This window comes from Kogia breviceps, chromosome 2 (assembly GCF_026419965.1).
Source record: "Kogia breviceps isolate mKogBre1 chromosome 2, mKogBre1 haplotype 1, whole genome shotgun sequence".
Taxonomy (NCBI): domain Eukaryota; kingdom Metazoa; phylum Chordata; class Mammalia; order Artiodactyla; family Physeteridae; genus Kogia; species Kogia breviceps.
Genome location: NC_081311.1, coordinates 52,030,197 through 52,049,394, shown reverse-complemented (window position 1 = coordinate 52,049,394; position 19,198 = coordinate 52,030,197).

The following is a 19,198-nucleotide window of genomic DNA, read 5'->3' as shown; positions in this document are numbered from 1 at the left end:
TGGAGTCTCTTCTCTCCCCTTAAAGTAGAGCTCATTGTCATGATGCCACCAGACTGCAACACCCCACCTGCCTTCATAGCAAGGCCCCCCCACTATCCCAAATGCTCACCATCTGAAATGGCACCCGTTGACGATAATGCATTTAAGATCATTTCTGATGATTGTTTTTCAGCGGCTGTAGGTGAATTCACTTCCCAGGGAGAAAAAGTCATGATACAGAAAAAAAATCCTTTCCTCCCTGATGCAAAAGCTCTCTCACCCACAACCCATCTTCCCCAGCACTCAAATATAACCTCTTTTTTCTTCCTCCATCTCAACTCGACCTTGAACATGTAGGTTTTTTTCAGTTGTCTTACTTATTACCCCAGTATTTGTTTCTACTTTGAATACTCGATCCAGATCTCAAGTAATTGTTACTTCCATTTAATTGAAGTCACATTTCTCTTCCTAAAACTTCTATTTTCCCCATTTACATCAGTAAAGGTCCTCTTCTGTCTGATGGCCAGGATCTACTCTCCAAGTGACAGAATTACAGTTAAATTCAGGTATGACTGTAGATCCACTGGCTTTCCCATCACCCCAGATCAGGCTCATGCCACTTGGCAAGGGATTTTGACCATATGAGGGCCCAGGGTGACACTGGAAACCACATCAGGATCATACAGCACTCTGATTTAGTAATTAGAGATGGCAACACACAAATGCAATTTAAAGTCCTGCAGATATGTTCTTTGAAGGAAAGATAAACTTACAAAAAGAGCACACACATAAAAACCATTGAGGATAATAAGGGTAATAATGACCACGATATTAGTGAATGTCTCAAATCTCATATTTTCCATATTTATAGGAAAACAAGATTTCTAGCAACTAAGATGTTGTCTTTTTTTCATTAACTGGTAGTATTTCTTCAACACAGACTTTTATGAGCTGTAAGAAGGCATATGGTAGTGCACATGTATTTTGTGGGGTGATACACACACAAGCAATTCCTACTTCATAGTCTTTTATAATTCCCAAAAAGCTCTTCCCTGTCAAAGGAATAGATTATTATCAACCCAATTATACAGGTGGGAAAGCTGAGATGGCTAAGTTTAAGTGACTTGCCCAAGTTTAAATCCAGTCTTCTGCCTCCCACCATTATGATGAAATGCCTTTCTCAGTTCAAAAATTCCCTAAGATGTAATAAAGTTGAATTTGGTTATCACAGAGTTCTCTCTGTTTTTTGTCTAATTTTAAAATCTTTTTGGTATAATAAAACATTATCCCATCCTAGTGTGTGGTAGTACGTGTGGGAAGATAAAATAGAAAGGAACAGTGAGACCATGCATTTACATGGCTCTAATTTCTCAAGCACTCAGAATTCTAGAGATAACCCCTGCAGTCCCAGTGTATTACTATATAATACTCCTATTTGATGGATTAGGTCCGGAAAGCTTGTGAATTTAAAGAAGTGAAACTAGTAACTCTGACAGAGGAAAATGTAGAGATCTACTCAAATACTTCATCCACTCACATGTGCTGATGTTAATAGCGATGACAAATTTGTCTGTAGTTTTATTCACAAAAACAAAAAGGCTGAAACTGCAATATAAATATACTACCCCATCAAATTCCTGTTTTTTAAAAGACAGAAAACTAGTAACTGAATGAGATGTCCTGGTTGAGAGGTTTTTTTTTTTTAAGATTTAATGACTCTAAGACCACTGTATTGACCTGGATCCCAGAAGTGTTGTTTGATGAAGACGAAGATCCCAAGATCATCAGTATTAGCCAAATCACTCACTCATCAATGCATTTAATAAACACTTTCTGAAAACTTATTTTGTTCCATGAATTAAGAAAGGCATTAGATAAATCTAGGTGAATTTGCTCAAGGCAAGTAAAGAGAGAAGTGCACTCAGAACAAAATCTGTTGTATCCGTTTGAAATTAACTCAGCTGCCAGTAACAGAAGAGTGGCTGAAATACACAGGGGTTGATTTGTCTCATAGAATAAAATATCCAAAGAAGGTAGGTGTTGGCACTGATTCTGCTGACCAGAGATACCATCTGGAACACATTTTTATTTACCTTTCTGTTCCACAACATTTAGCATTGTATCAATTGGTTTTTACTGCATTAAAAAACCTCCCAAAACGTAATGGCTTAATCAACAATGATTTATTACCTCATGCATGTGCAGGTCAGTTGTGATGTTCTGGTAAAGCCAGGCCTGGTTCAGCTATTCTCAGTGTGGTCCACTCAAGCGTTTGCAATCAGCTGTTGGTCGTTTGGGGGGGGGCTGGCTTTGCTTTGTTGCTGAGCTCTCTGGGATCCCATGTCTGGGATCTTGGCTGGACTACCTGGGCTCACGCTTCCCCTTGTGGCTTCTAATCACCCAGCAGGCTAACTTGGGCTTGTTCTCCTGGGTGGGCAGGGATTCAAGAGACTGAATAGAAATATGCAGGTCTTCATGAGGCTTGGCTCAGAATTGGCCCACTGATAATTGTGCTGAGTTCTGCTGGGAAAAGCAAGTCACAAGACCAGCCCAAACTCAAGAGGAAGGAAAACGGACTTCATATCTCAATGGGAAGAATAATGGTATATGAATATAAAAGGAAAATAATTGTTGCCATTTCTGCATATAACCTAATACAGTCTCCCCTCTGATCAAAATTATTCACAACCTTCCTATATGAAAAAGATTCATTCCCACTGGCACTTCCAAAAGACTCATGTAATCAGGTCCACACTCTTAAAGTTTGGATTCTCTTGGTCTATATCCAGTACACGTTATTGCTACCACACACTTATGAAATAATGATGAGACAGAAAGTTGGACAAACCACAATAGATGCTTTCATTTAAATGGGAAAAATGGAAGTTTGTAGCATTCTCTTGTCCATAGCAATTCTAAAATCCCACTGAACGAATGTTACCAGATCCTCAGATATGGGAGCAGGAAATGTTTCTTGATTACAGCCTAGTTCTGCTCCCTGGGGCTTGCCTCTAGTTCATCGCCCTCTGTTAATCCTGGTAATGGCTCACAAATCCATTGTTCGCAATGCAATTGGCCTTGCCCTGTGGGTTCTTGGCTTCACCGGAGACACAAGAAATAGTTGTGTTTGTAGCTGAGTAACTTTTTTCAGCCTGTTTATTTCTTGTGGAAATTTGGAGGCCCAAAGTCCTTTGTGAAATTGTATAAAATCAGAGTCCCTTTGAATTCAGCTAATGATGTTTCTGCTGCTACAAGTCTCTTAAAACTGTATAAGATTTCCATATATCCCAGTATATTCTACTCCATTTGGAAAAATAAATACACCCACAATTGTTTTCAAAACACACTTCTGTCTGTCTTAACTAACTCACAGCACTTTGGGCAAGGCAGTCTCTTTGAGGAAATTCCCTTTAGATCAGGGGTCCCCAACTCCCTGGCCACCAACAGGTACTGGTCTGTGGCCTGTAAGGAACCTGGCCTCACGGCAAAAGGTGAGTGGTGGGCAAGTGAGCAAAGCTTCATCTGTATTTACAGCCATTCCCCATCACTTGCATTACAACCTGAGCTCCACCTCCTGTCAGGTCAGTGGTGGCATTAGATTCTCATAGGAGCACAAACCCTACTGTAAACTGCGCATGTGAGGGATCTAGGTTGCGCACTCCTTATGAGACTCTAATGCCTGATGATCTGAGGGGGAGCTGAGGCAGTGATGCTAGACCTGGGAAGTGGCTGCAAATACAGATTATCATTAGCAGAGAGGTTTGACTCACAGAGACCATAATAAATCAATTCTTGGAGACTCATATCAAAACCCTATCAGTGAGTGGCAAGTGACAACTACGCTGCATCTTACAGAGTAGACTGGACATAAGCAACACACTTTGGACATCACTGTCTCCCATCACTCCCAGATGGGACCATCTAGTTTCAGGAAAACAAGCTCAGGGCTCCCACTGATTCTGCATTATGATGAGTTGTATAATTATTTCATTATATATTACAATGTAATAATAATAGAAATAAAGTGCACAATAAATGTAATGCATTTGAATCATCCTGAAACTATCCCCCACCCTCAGGTCCATGGAAAAATTGTCTTCCACGAAGTTGGTCCCTGGTACCAAAAAGTTTGGGGACTGCTGCTTTAGATTACTATAAGTCATGTTTCTAGCTAGAGAGGTTCTTCTAGATGTCTCCTTAATTCTTTCCCACATTTTGATAAAGGATCTTAGGGGCACACTCCTGATTTTCTCTATACCTGTAGACTGTATTCTACCTCAAGAATCTTTTACTGGTTGAGAAGACTAGAGAAAAGAAATAGTTTCATGTTCCATCCCTGGGAATCCTGGTTCCTTTATATTCCCTCTAAATTTTACTTGCAAACTAAATAGTTCTAACTTTACCTCATGAATCCCTTGAATTTCCTTATTATAAGCAGCTAAAATAAGGCAGATGAAAAGTTTATTAGGTATATATTTTAACCTTCCAAGTTACTAAAGGCAACACTTTTCCAGTGGTTTCACTACTACATAACATAGAACTTTATTTATCCAGACTTTGATAACAATTGCCTTATCCATTTTTCAGCTTCAATTAATTGCTCATCATTTTTCCAACTACTTCCAGCTGCCTGGTCCCAAAGTCAATGTTTCTACTCTCCTAGGCTTATGTCTGAATCAGTTAGATTTTGCTTTGTAACAAGCCACCTCCAAATCTAACTGATTTGGAGCAGGAGTGTGAGGGTCAGCTGGGCAGATCTTCTGGGTGTGCTGGGCTCAGGTCTTTTGGCAAGGCTCACTTGTGTTCTTGTGGCCACCCACAGGTTGGCTGAGACTGACCTCGCATGTCTAGGGCTTTGTCTGCAAAGACTGGACCAATTCTGCCCTGTGGTCTCTCACCCTCCAGTAAACTAGTTTTGATGGGTTCTCATGGCATGACGGAAATAAAAGGGAGTGAGCAGAAACACACAAGCCTCTTGAGACCCGTGCACAGAACTGAAGAACATCACTTCCACTGTGTTCTGTTGCCCAAAGGAAGTCATAAATTCAATCCAGATTCAATGGTTAGGGAAATAGACACAACCTTTTGATGGCACTTCCTGCAAAGTCACCTTGCCAAGGGAGGTAGACATGGGGAAGGAAGAAATGGGCCACTGTGTGAACAATTTAACAGAAGCACATGGGATTTTTTTCTCTTATGTATCACTTCATTATTCCATGTAACTACAACAGTCATCTGTGGCTGATCCTTTGCTACCATATGAATAACATATTTAATACACTTTCATGTGATGGGTTTAATATTCATTGATAGTGCATGCCTTAAACTATTACACCGGAGTTTTCAAAATGATGATTTTATAATTATACTACATTTTCTCCATTTATTACTTTCCTTTTCCTTTCCTTCCCATTGATTTTTGTATGACAGTAGATATGTGGATAATTTCACTCAGTGGATTATAATCAGTTAGAGCTACTATTCTTTTTGATGCTCAAATTGTCCTAAATCTGGCCAGTGGGAGGTACATCAATCTGGTTCTTTGGTAATTTCAGCATGACTGCTGTGGTGTTTGCACAGCTCCTTGTTTTGTTAGAGTGCATCCAACCAAAAAAGTACAGTTAAAGTGCTCTGTTCAGAAGTTACTTAAAATAGTTACTCTCTCTGTGTAATTATATTATCAATTTGATAACAGTTACATTCATTTGCTTTTATTTATATTCAATTTAAGGGTTTGATTTTTCTGTTTTAATTTTTGAATATGTAAAACATTTACATGGTTTGAAATTAAAATAATATAAAACTATATATGCATTGTATACTCACTCCCATCCACAATCCCTCCATTGCATTCCTACCTATCCCTCTCCTAATATATCCAGTCCCTAATATATTCTTCCAGTGTTTCTTTTGCAAAAATAAGAAAATATAAAGTGTTGCTGTGACCACAACATATCATTTAGAAAAAGTTAAATTGGATCCATATCTCAAGGTATACTCAGTATAACCAAATTTAAAAATGAAACCATAAAAGTTACCAAAAAAAGTATACATTATTCTTGATAATCCAGGGGTAGGGCAAATATTTTAAAATATGACTCAAAATCTAAAAGCTATAAGGTGAAAGACTGATTACCTTGACTACATAAAAATAAATCTTTAATCAAATCCCATAACTGCTGGGTGGGTGACTCACAGACCGGAGAACTCTTATACCACAGAAGTCCACCCACTGGAGTGAAGGTTCTGAGCCCCACGTCAGGCTTCCCAACCTGGGGGTCCAGCAATGGGAGGAGGAATTCCTAGAGAATCAGATTTTGAAGCCTAGTGGGAACTGATTGCAGGACTTCTACAGGACTGAGGGAAACAGAGACTCAATTCTTGGAGGGCACACACAAAGTAGTGTGTGCATCGGGACCCAGGGAAAGGAGCAGTGACGACACAGGAGACTGAATCAGACTTACCTGCTAGTGTTGGAGGGTCTCCTGCAGAGTTGGGGGGTGGCTGTGTCTCACCATGGGGACAAGGACACTGGCAGCAGAAGTTCTGGGAAGTACTCCTTGGTGTGAGCCCTCCTGGAGTCTGTCATTAGCCCCACAACAGAGCCCAGGTAGGCTCCAGTGTTGGGTTGCCTCAGGCCAAACAGCCAACAAGGAGGGAACCCAGCCCCACCCCTCAACAATCAAGTGGATTAGAGTTTTACTGAGCTCTGCACACCAGAGCAATAGTCAGCTCTACCTACCAGGAGACCCTCCCATCAAACCTCTTATATAGCCTCATCCACCAGAGGGCAGACAGAAGAACTACAATCCTGAAGCCTGTGGAACAAAAACCACATTCACAGAAAAATAGACAAGATGAAAGGCAGAGGGCTATATAACAGATGAAGGAAAAAGGAAAAAAACTGCTAACAGCATCCAAAGGGACTACTACAAGCAACTCTATGCCAATAAAATGGACAACCTGGAAGAAATGGACAACTTCTTAGAAAGGTACAACCTTCCAAGACTGAACCAGGAAGAAACAGAAAATATAAACAGACCAATCACAAGGAATGAAATTGAAACTGTGATTAAAAATCTTCCAACAAACAAAAGTCCAGACCAGATGGCTTCACAGGTGAATTATATCAAACATTTACAAAAGAGTTAACACCCACCCTTCTCAAAGTCTTCCAAAAAGTTACAGAGGAAGGAACACTGCCAAACTCAATCTATGAGGCCACCATCACCCTGATACCAAAACCAGACAATGACAGTACAAAAAAAGAAAATTACACACCAATATCACTGATGAATACAGATGCAAAAATCCTCAACAAGATGCTAGCAGACAGAACCCAACAACACATTAAAAGGATCATACGCCACAATCAAGTGGGATTTATTCCAGGGATACAAGGATTCTTCAATATATGCAAATCAATCAATGTGATATACCATATTAACAAACTGAAGAAGAAAAACCATATGATCATCTCAATAGATGCAGAAAAGCTTTTGATAAAATCCAACACCCATTTACTCCACAAAGTGGGCATAGAGGGAACCTACCTCAACATAATAAAGGCCTTAGATGACAAAGCCACAGCAAACATCATTCTCAATGGTGAAAAACTGAAAGCATTTCCTCTAAGATCAGGAAAGAGACAAGGATGTCCACTCTCACCACAATTATTCAACATAGTTTTGGAAGTCCTAGCCACAGCATGCAGAGAAGAAAAAGAAATAAAAAGAACACAAATTGGAAAAGAAGTTGTAAAACTGTCACTGCTTGCAGATGACATGGTACTATACATAGAGAATCCTAAAAATGACAACAGAAAACTACTAGAGCTAATCCATGAATTTGGTAAAGTTGCAGGATACAAAATTAATGCACAGAAATCTCTTGCATTCCTATACACTAATGATGAAAAATATGAAAGAGAAATTATGGAAGCACTCCCATTTACCATTGCAACAAAGAGAATAAATTACCTAGGAATAAACCTACCTAGGGAGAAAAAAGACCTGTATGCAGAAAACTATAAGACACTGATGAAAGAAATTAAAGAAGTTACCAGCAGATGGAGTGATATACCATGTTCTTAGATTGGAAGAATCAATATTGTGAAAATGACTCTAGTACCCAAAGCAATCTACAGATTCAATGCAACCCCTATCAAATTACCAATGGCATTTTTTACAGAACTAGAACAAATCATCTTAAAATTTGTATGGAGACACAAAAGACCCCGAATAGCCAAAGCATTCTTGAAGGAAACAAACGGAGCTGGAGGAATCAGACTCCCTGGCTTCAGACTATACTACAAAGCTACAGTAATCAAGACAATATGGTACTGGCACAAAAACAGAAACATAGATCAATGGAACAAGATAGAAAACCCAGAGATAAACCCATGCACCTATGGTGGGTTGTAAAAGTCTTATAAAAGACTCAGAGATAAATCCAGAGATAAAAAGCCCAGAGATAAATCCACATACCTATGGTTAACTAATCTATGACAAAGGAGGCAAAGATATACAATGGAGAAAGACAGTCTCTTCAATAAGTGGTGCCTGGAAAACTGGACAGCTACATGTAAAAGAATGAAATTAGAACACTCCCTAACACCATACACAAAAATAAACTCAAAATGGATTAGAGACCTAAATGTAAGACCAGTGCTCGCTTTGGCAGCACATATACTAAATGTAAGACCGGACACTATCAAACTCTTAGAGGAAAACCTAGGCAGAACACTCTTTGACATAAATCGCAGCAAGATCTTTTTTGATCCACCTCCTAGTGTAATGGAAATAAAAACAAAAATAAACAAATGGGACCTAATGAAACTTAAAATCTTTTGCACAGGAAAGGAAACCATAAACAAGACAAAAAGACAACCCTCAGAATGGGAGAGAATATTTGCAAATGAATCAATGGACAAAGGATTAATCTCCAAAATATATAAACAGCTCATGCAGCTCAATATTAAAGAAACATGATACAATCCAAAAATGGGCAGAAGACCTAAATAAACATTTCTCCAAAGAAGACATACAGATGGCCAAGAAACACATGGAAAGCTGTTCAACATCAATAATTATTAGAGAAATGCAAATCAAAACTACAATTAGGTATCACCTGACAACAGTTAAAATGGGCATCATCAGAAAATCTACAAACAACAAATACAGGAGAGGGTGCAGAGAAAAGGGAACACTCTTGCTCTGTTGGTAGGAATGTAAATTGATATAGCCACTATGGAGAAAAGTATGGAGCTTCCTTAAAAAACTAAAAATAGAATTACCATATGATCCAGCAATCCCACTACTGGGCATATACCCAGAGAAAACCATAATTCAGGGCTTCCCTGGTGGCGCAGTGGTTGAGAGTCTGCCTGCCGATGCAGGGGACACGAGTTCGTGCCTCGGTCCTGGAAGATCCCACATGCCGCGGAGCAGCTAGGCCCGTGAGCCATGGCCGCTGAGCCTGCGCATCCAGAGCCTGTGCTCCGCAATGGGAGAGGCCACAACAGTGAAGGCCCGCGTACCACAAAAAAAAAAAAGAGAAAGAAAACCATAACTCAAAAATACACATGCACCCCAATGTTCATTGCAGCACTATTTACAATAGCCAGGTCATGGAAGCAACCTAAATGCCCATCGACAGATGAATGGATAAAGAAGTTTTGGTACATATATACAATGGAATATTATTCAGCCTTAAAAAGGAATGAAATTGAGTCATTTTTGAGACATGGATGGATCTAGAGACTGTCATACAGAGTGAAGTAAGTTAGAAAGAGAAAATCAAATTTCATATATTAACACATATATTTGGAACCTAGAAAAATGGTACAGGTGAACCGGTTTGCAGGTCAGAAGTTGAGACACAGATGTAGAGAACAAACGTATGGATGCCAAGGTGGAAAAACCGTAGTGGGGTGGAGATGGTGGTGTGCTGAACTGGGTGATTGGGATTGACATGTATACACTGATGTGTATAAAATTGATGACTAATAAGAACCTGCAGTATAAACAAACAAACAAACAAAACAACTACTACTAAACTTTTTGGGGGTTATTTGTATGGAAATATGTTAATATAAATGTTTCAGACATTACATGAAATTTCTAAAAATCTTATATGTTCTGGTATAATGTTATAACTCATAATTCTAGTTATTACTTTAAAATGTATATCTCAGAAATAACTAAATTTCCTTGTCAATTGTATTATTATGAACTTTCATCAAATCTTTAACCGTGGTCATTTTTAAGTCTTTTGTCATTTACAGACAGTTCTGGGTATACACTGATGCTTTTGCAAATATACTCCTATAAAAGGGTTTCATCTTCAAGGAATTCATGGAAAAGACTCTGACAAGTACAGGTTTCTGGTAACTGACTATACTGCTGAACTGAATGAATAAGCATTTTCAGAACTCTAATGGAAAACTGATGAATTCATAAAAGTGCTAACAAAAGATCAAGATGAAAAGAAATTAATTCCTTGGGACTGAGTGAACTGATGAGGATGATTATAATTTTTGTGACTTTCCATTTGAATTTAAAAAAAGAATCCCACAAGGACTCAAAGGCAAAAAGTATACAAATCAATTTTCACTGCAAAGTAAAGGAGCTGTTACAGTGGAGGATTACTGGATTGAATGTCAATATTATGACACAGTATGAGTGTGTTTCGTGTTTGGTCATTGCAATCATTGTTGCTTTTGTTGTGGTCATCCATTTACAATGCTTGGTGTCAGTTTATTTATCTCTTATAAAAATAAAATACAGTGTGTGTGTGTGAAAAAAAAATGCAAAAGGACTGTATAAACTAGTACAAAACAATTTCCAGGTTATATTGATAAGTGAAAAAAAAGGAAGGGGCTTTTTTTATATTATGATATTTTTTGTGTCAGACAAAGAAAAGGAGTAAAGTTGTTTGGTTTTTTTTAAGTAAAGAGTTGAAATAGTAAGTTTGTGAATAGAAGGTAACATTGAGCCTTCTTTTCATACCCACAGGGGGAGGAGGAATTGGCACAGAAATTTGCTAAGGGTCCAGCTTATGATAATAAGCAGAAAGTGTGTAGTTTTAAATGACGACATGATCAAATCTGCATTTGAGGAGATGTCCCATCATATCACAGGGGTTGACACAGAGACATGAATGGTTTAAAGAGACCAGTGAGACAACTAAAGCAACAATCTAGGATGGATAGGTACGTGGAAGAATCTGAGAAATGTCTTCTAGAAAAAAATGTGAGGAAGTGCCTTGAAAAGTCTTTGGCCATAATTGAGAAGCCACATCAAGGTTTATAATTTCTTACAGTTACTAGGGAAATGCTCAAAGTAATTATAGATTTAAAAGGAGAAGAGAAAGGAGGAAGAGGTGGAGAGGAAGGAGAAGAGTCGTAGTTACCTTCTCTGTGTCATCATGGCCAAGTGACGCTGCTGATTTTGGATTAAATCAAGGAAGTCTTTCCATGTTCTGGCATCAGCTACACTCCTCAGCTGACAAACTGCCTCATCCTGTAAACCTCGGCCCACACACCAACATCTCTGCCTCCAGAGAGGACTGGTGGCCCATTCTCTCCTGGACCCCTTCCTTGAGGCTTCCATGATGGCTTGTTCATATTTCTACCACTGTACTTACCACACTGTTGTAAAATTCTCTCCTTGTGCACCTCTCTTACCCACAAAACATGGACATCTTAAAGGGAAGATGGATTTTACCATCTGTGTCTTCACCTGGACTGGTTGAGGGCCCAGCACATGGTAGATGCTCAGTAAATGTTGGCTGAATGAATGAGTAAAGGACGGAATGAATTCAATTTGGCAGAAAAAAATACAAAATCTGCTTTTTTAATTAAAAAATTAACAAGCATATTAAATTAAATCATCAAGCCTGATTGAATGGTTCAGCCTGGAAAAGATGTGAACATTTTTTAGACTCATTAATTTGCTCTGGAAAATGAAAGTACTAATTATTTGTAGGAGTAGTCAACTGAATCCTGCCTTCTAATTTTCTTACTGATAGATTTCTTAATGATGGTAGTGAAGACAATCCCCAAAGATTCAAGGAATTTATACAGACTTCATCAACCCAAAATCCTAGTAAGAAGATTAATTGGATCAGACTGCTGCTTCCACTTTGGATTCTTTCAGACTGACCTAACTTTAAACCCCAGAACTACATGTGCTAAACTCTGTTCTATGTACAGCTGCACGTACTCTGTGTAATCCACTGGTGGTGTTGGTACCTCAATTTCAAGAAATGAAAATTTTCTTAATTTACAATGTATTACATATCTAGTAAATTGAAGCTTTCTTAGGCCATTATTATAAGTTCTTCTCTACTAACTGAGGGAATTTTTGGTGTCATAGACTTTTTTTTTTTTAAACATCTTTATTGGAGTATAATTGCTTTACAATGGTGTGTTAGTTTCTGCTTTACAACAAAGTGAATCAGTTATACATATACATATGTTCCCATATCTCTTCCCTCTTGCGTCTCCCTCCCACCCTCCATATCCCACCCCTCTAGGTGGTCACAAAGCACCGAGCTGACTCCCTGTGCTATGTGGCTGGATCCCACTAGCAATCTATTTTACATTTGGTAGTGTATATATGTCCATGCCACTCTCTCACTTCGTCACAGCTTACCCATACCCCTCCCCATAGACATTTTTAAAATTTATTTTATTAAAATTATAGTTGATTTACAGGGTTGTGTTAATTTCTACTGTATAGCAAAGCGATTCAGTTATATGTATACTAATTGAGTTTTAACAAATAAGGGTATTATTTTTAAAAAATTAAAAATAGTTTTTTAAGGAAAGAGAAAGAAAAAGTAGAAAACTTTTTTTCTAATTCTGAGAATCTATCCTAAGGAAATGGCTATAAATAGAATTACTTTGTTACAAAAAGAGTTCAACATATCACCTTTTTTTTTTTAATATCAGAAAACAGGGAGTATCCTAAATGGCCAAACATGGAAGCATAATTAAGACAGACTGTATTATACACAGTATAAATTTCTCAACTCTCTGATTTTTTTTCTCTATCCCTCCCTCCAGTGTCCCACTGACAGTGAATATTTTGGGTTTTTTTTCTTAATTCTTAGTATTTTCTTTCATAAAGAAAAATATAAATTGTCAGAAGCAAATGTCCTCATAGTCCCATCAAACTAACCACAACTCACTATACTTGCAGTCACCCTCAGCTTTTCTCCTGTTACAAGAGAGGAAGTGTTCAAAAACCAAATTCTCCATATTACTCTTGATCTCTTCCAATTCCACTTTCTTGGGGGACTTTCTACTCCACTCTTCAAACAGAACACATTTTCCCTAGCCCCATACCTCATTCTTTCTACTGCCCTAATTATCTTCCCCTCAAAATTAAATTTCATCAGAACAAATTATAAATTGCTTCCACTTCCGAACCTCCCAGTCTTTCTTTTGTAGATACCAACAGAGCCTTTGCCCTCACCAATTAATTGAAAGTTATCTTAATGAGGACAATGATGATCTTACTGCAGCTAAATCAAATGAGCAATTTTCAGTTCTCACCTTACCAGACTTTTCAATAGTACTGTATGCCAGGGACTGGCAAACTACAGTCCATTATATGTTTTGTAATAAAGTTTAATTGGAACACGGCCAGGCTCATTCATTTATATATTATCTAGGGCTGATTTTGTGCTAACATGGCAGAGTACTAGTCTCTCCTCTCTGACCCACACTCTTCCCTTAGCTTCTCTGAAAGCAATCTCTTGGTTTTCCTTCTACTTCTCTGGCTCTTCTGCCTTCTTTTGTAGTCTCCTTTGGTGGCTCCACCTCTTCTATCAGTCTTTAAATATTAGAGTTCCAGGAGCTTAATCCTAGATCTTCTTCTCTTCTCATACATTTTACCCCTAGAGAGCCTCATCTATTCCTGTAGCTAAAATAGCTTCTCTAGGTTGACAGTTATCATGGCATATCTCCAAATCAGACCTCTCCCTGTGCTCCAGAATCATATAAAACATCTCCATTTGGATGTTTCACTGCAACATAGAAGTCCAAAACTGCACTCTTACTATCCCCCTCCTCACACATGAAATCTGTTCCTCATGAAGACTTTCTTACCTAAGTTCATGGAACTCCAATAGATCTATTAGCTCAAGTTAGAAACCTGGTGGTTGTACTCCATAACTTCTTCCTCAGTTCAGTACTGTCAATTCCATTGTCAGGATAGGTCTTGAAGCTATTAATGTCTTTACATCACTGCATCATTTCTGCAAGCAACTATCATTTCTCTCCTGGACTATTGTACTCGCTCTGTTCAAATCATTGAAATGATTCAAATCCATGAATCTTCCAGAGGACATTTTAGATATGACCTCTGCTTATCATTGTAGGGTTCTATTGTACATAATCTGACCCCTGTCCACATCTTCTTCATATCAGGACACTCCTCCAGTTGTCCATTACACACCACCCACACTAACTTTCTTTTAGATCATTGAAGACAACAGGCTACTTCCTGTCTTGGAGATTTTCACTCATCCTTTCCCCCTCTTCAGCTGGTTAACTCCTATGCATCCTTCAAGTCTCAGCTTCAATGTCACTTTCTCAGAGATGTCTTCCTTGACCAGCCAATGGAAACCACGTCATTTGTTATAATTTCTTATTACACTTGACTTCTCTATCATAGACTACCAGGTATGACTCAAAGTCCACAAAGACAGATACTCAAGATTTATTAGATTTCCTTGTTTAGATGAAATCAAATTAATTTTGTCTATCCACTCTCTCAGGCAAATGAGAAATTCAACTTCAGTAATCCTTGGGAATTCCCAACATGCAGTTATGCCAAATATTAGGGTAATTATACAGCACCAGGGAGTACAGGAAGCTTTTCTGATCATCAGGCCTCTGTGCACACAGCTTAGTGTTGAGATGCTCACTGCCCAAGCTCATGTGGTCAGTGCTTTCTAGTTCCAGAGGCTACTCTTTTGTGCCATTTTGGAGCCCACAGGTCTCTGGGAGTACCTGCTTACGTGTACCTCACAACTATTTCTCTAAGGACTTGCCATTCTCTTGAAGTCACAATGTTCCAGAACCCTCAGCCCTTCTCCTCTTACCAGTCAAGAATCTCACCTCTCTAACTCATTGCCTCTCAAAGTATTCTCCCTTTCCTCTCTGCTTCAGGTCACCTGCCTAATCCCAAAGCTTTATTATCTGATCCTTGATAGAGGAAATCTTCTATCCAGCCTAACTGATTCTTCCTTATTGTTCATGGTCACAAATCTTAGATTGGCTCACAACACTGCTTAGGACCCTTGCAAGTTTCTCCAGTAAACTTGCTTTCCTATTGTCCAAAGTAACTCCTTTGTATCTTCTTCTCTCTCTTCTAATCACCTCCTGCCTCTCATAACCCCTCCTCACTCTCAACTAATGATCCTCCCCGTACATCACTGGAGCAAATAAGCCAGGCCCACAAACATCCTCAAATTTCCTATACCTAGTGTATAAACCTACTCAAACCCATCTTCTTCTTCTTCAGTCCTATTACAAATAAAGAAATTTCCTAATTCCTATTAAATACCAGTGTATCTGCCTGTTATCTGAATTCTTTTACTTCTTGCTGTCTTCAAGAATTTTCTTCTTCAGTTTCCCCTTCTCTGCTGGGCTACCAATCTCTCCCTCTCACCTGCATTATTTTCCATCAGCACACATACATGCCCATTATTTTCCATTTTTAAGTTAAAAATAACTTTATTTATTTATTTTAAAATTTTATTTATTTATTTTTGGCCATGTCACTCAGCATGCGGGATCTTAGTTCCCCGACCAGGGATCAAACCCTCTCCCCTGCAGGGGAAGCACAGAGTCTCAACCACTGGACTCCCAGGGAAGTCCCAAAAAATAACTTTATTTTTCACCCTCTGCCTCATTTCTCTTATTCCCCTCACAGCCCAATCTGAATGTTCTAGTTTTCCAGATATACTACCTTTAGTTACTCACCTCCCATTGATACTTCATCCCATATTATCCTGGTTTCTGCCTTTATCATTTAAGCAAAAATTCTCCTATCAAAATTACCAAAAACCTACATACATGTCGTCAAATCTTGACTTTTTTTTTTTTTTTGCGCGGTACGCGGGCCTCTCACTGCTGTGGCCTCTCCCGTTGCGGGGCACAGGCTCCGGACGCGCAGTCTCAGCGGCCATGGCTCACGGGCCCAGCCGCTCCGCGGCACGTGGGATCTTCCGGGACCAGGGCACGAACCCGCGTCCCCTGCATCGGCAGGCGGACTCTCAACCACTGCGCCACCAGGGAAGCCCAAATCTTGACATTTTTAAACCACAGTTTCACTTAGTCTCTCGAAACACTCAATACAATTCCTCCTCCTGAAAACACCCTACACTTTTGCTTATATATAAGCACATCCCCCTAGTTTTCCTCAAATCAGGTCTGGCCATGTCTTTTTAGCTACATTTTCAGGTTTCTCCTCTGCCAGATATATGAATATTTAAGGTTTTTAGGTCTTGAGAAGACAGGCATTACAGAACCAATTTCTTAGAGGTACTGAGTTTCTGGACCAAGTTCTGTTTAGGCCAAAAAGGCATTGGTTGTTCTGGGGTTAGAACCCCAGGCAATCATAAAGACAACTACTTTATGAGTTCAATTGATGTGACTCTTGATTCATTCTGAGATGACAGATTTAATCATGGAGTTAATTAGCATTCTAGTGGCTTACTTAGTTCTACCTCAAACATGCCCTGTTTGGGAAAGACTAATATCTCCAACTTGGCATTAGAGCTCATTCCTTTAGTTTTGTTTTTGGCCTGACCAAGGATTGAACTTGGGTCACGGCAGTGAAAGCACCAAGTCCTAACCACTGGACCACCAGGGAGCTCCCTAGAGCCCATTCCTTAACAAGAAATTTTCACTTTCAGGAATACCTTCTTCTGTGTCCCTTCTTCTCTGAAATTCCCATAGCTGAGATCATCTACAGCCAAGAACAGATGAGAAGTTTAGTTCACACCAGCATAGACGATCAACTTTATTGGATACTTGACTTTTAATACCTTAAGACTTCCAACCCCCCAAGATTCCTAGGTGGAACCTTCTTGCTAAAGCCTGAATTCCAGTGTTAATTGCATAGCTGTGCCTAGGTGATGAGCCTTCTGGAAAATGTGACCCATTCTGCACCATCTACAATAACAGTGCTCTACTGATAGCTGCAAATAGATGCAAAGGTCTCTGTTCATCTGTGCTTCTGATGTTTCCAAAGTCACTCAAGAGGGAGTGCTGGGAAAGGTGTTATTTTGAGAAGTCATATTCTACATAGACAGGTGTGTCACTCAAGGAAATCCAGGATGCAGTGTTATCCTAATGGTTCGACAGCACCCCACTGGCCTTCACTTGCCATGGCTGTCCAGTTAAAAATCTGCGTGTGACCCTAGGACTTCAGGTAGTCACACATCAAAACTGCAAACACCTACAACACGTCTTCCATAGCCTCAATGTCTCCAGTGTTGTTATAAGCTCTCCCAATCCCCTGAAGCAACTTAGGAACAACTGCTCTGACATTTATCTCCCACATTTCTGTCTCAAAATAACAGATTCCAAATGCACAGTAGTTATTGGCTTTGGGATTTTTCATGCTAGAATTGGCAGAAAAGAAAAAAAATTGCAGCCCATATTATTTCTTTTCTTTACATATTCTGAATACCTACATTCAGGTACAGGGAAAGACTTGAGGCAGGACTCACCTACAAATTTCTATAGCTTGCCACCCCTGCACCATCCGTTTTTAAGTTGCCTCAATGAACAAGAGATAAATATTGAATGATGGTTGTGGATTCCAGAAACTCAAAATGCAGTTTCAATCACAGTGAAAGAAGAAATTGGCAACCAACAGAAAAGTGTGTGAGTATGTCCAGAGCAGCCAAAATAATCTCAGAAATAGAGGCTTCAAGATTTAGTATTAAACAGCTAACTAACCCTTGATCTTTGGAACTGAGATATCAGAAATTCAAGGAGGAAAACAAACAATTTCAAGAAACAGGTTTTGCTTTATATTAAAACTTGTGGAAAAGAGAAAAAATCTTCCAAACCAGGAAAAATGAGCACTGTCCCTACATACAGTAAAGGAGGAAAAGCTCAGTCCAGGCAGCAGGCTTGAGCTGTGGGCTGAACCTGCTTGAAAGAAGGACACTCTTGACAGATGAGAATGATAAGAGGACCTAGAGGAAGAAAGGACTGCTGTGAATATAACCTGTAGGGAGTTTTGGCTACACTGGAGTAACACAACTTGCTCAGACCTTCTAGAACACGAGAGCTGTTGGGAAAGGAACAAATGACAGAGCTCACAACAGCTCTCACCAAGAACCTGAGGATCCAGTCTTTGGAACAAGAGCAATGCATGGTAAACCATGGAGAGAGAAGATACTTTTGTACCTAGCTAAGAAAGTATATTCTCTGTGGAGGTATGACTTACTCAGTTAGGCTTTTATGTCTCTGGGAAAAAATTAATTGTCTTTACATGGGGCAGGGGCTCAAATTATGTTTAAAGTGTTACAACAAATTTCAGGCATGTTACATTGCTAATGGGTTATTTGGACAATGCTGTCATCTGATGCCCATTGTTCAACTCTCTGACAAGCCTGTTTAGATAAGGAAGCTGCATCTAACTTGAAATGAGAGATAGAATCATGAATAAACCTCAGCCTAGTACACCCTGTGGCCGTGTGGTTATGTGATATCCTGAAGACGTCTATGTCAGACGTTTCTAGGGCAACAACAAGACAGGCTTGTAACTGTCTAAAGAAGCTGAATCACCCAATCCTCCATCCCAAATGGAAGGTAACAGAGAAGCAGGGGTAATGATGGCATGAACAGATAGATTTCTCTAGTACTTAGGCTCTTTCTCTAGAGCAAGTAGCCATAACATCAGAATGATCACAGCATTGGTTCTGAGGTTCATTAAGTTAACAAGAGAAGGAAGAAAATAAAAGGAAATATTGTCCCCCTAGAAGAAGCTCAAGGTTTCCCCCCACTCTTCTTTTGTTCCAAGCACCGCTGTGAAGGTTAGATTTTAGGGTAACATATTGGCTACGTACATGGTTAGAGCAAAGTATTGGTACAGTCTTATCTCTACAGTGTGGTAAAACATTTGAGATAAAACATCCATCTTCAGCTTCTTCTATCATCACATCTTTGTAAGTAGTTTGAGAAAAC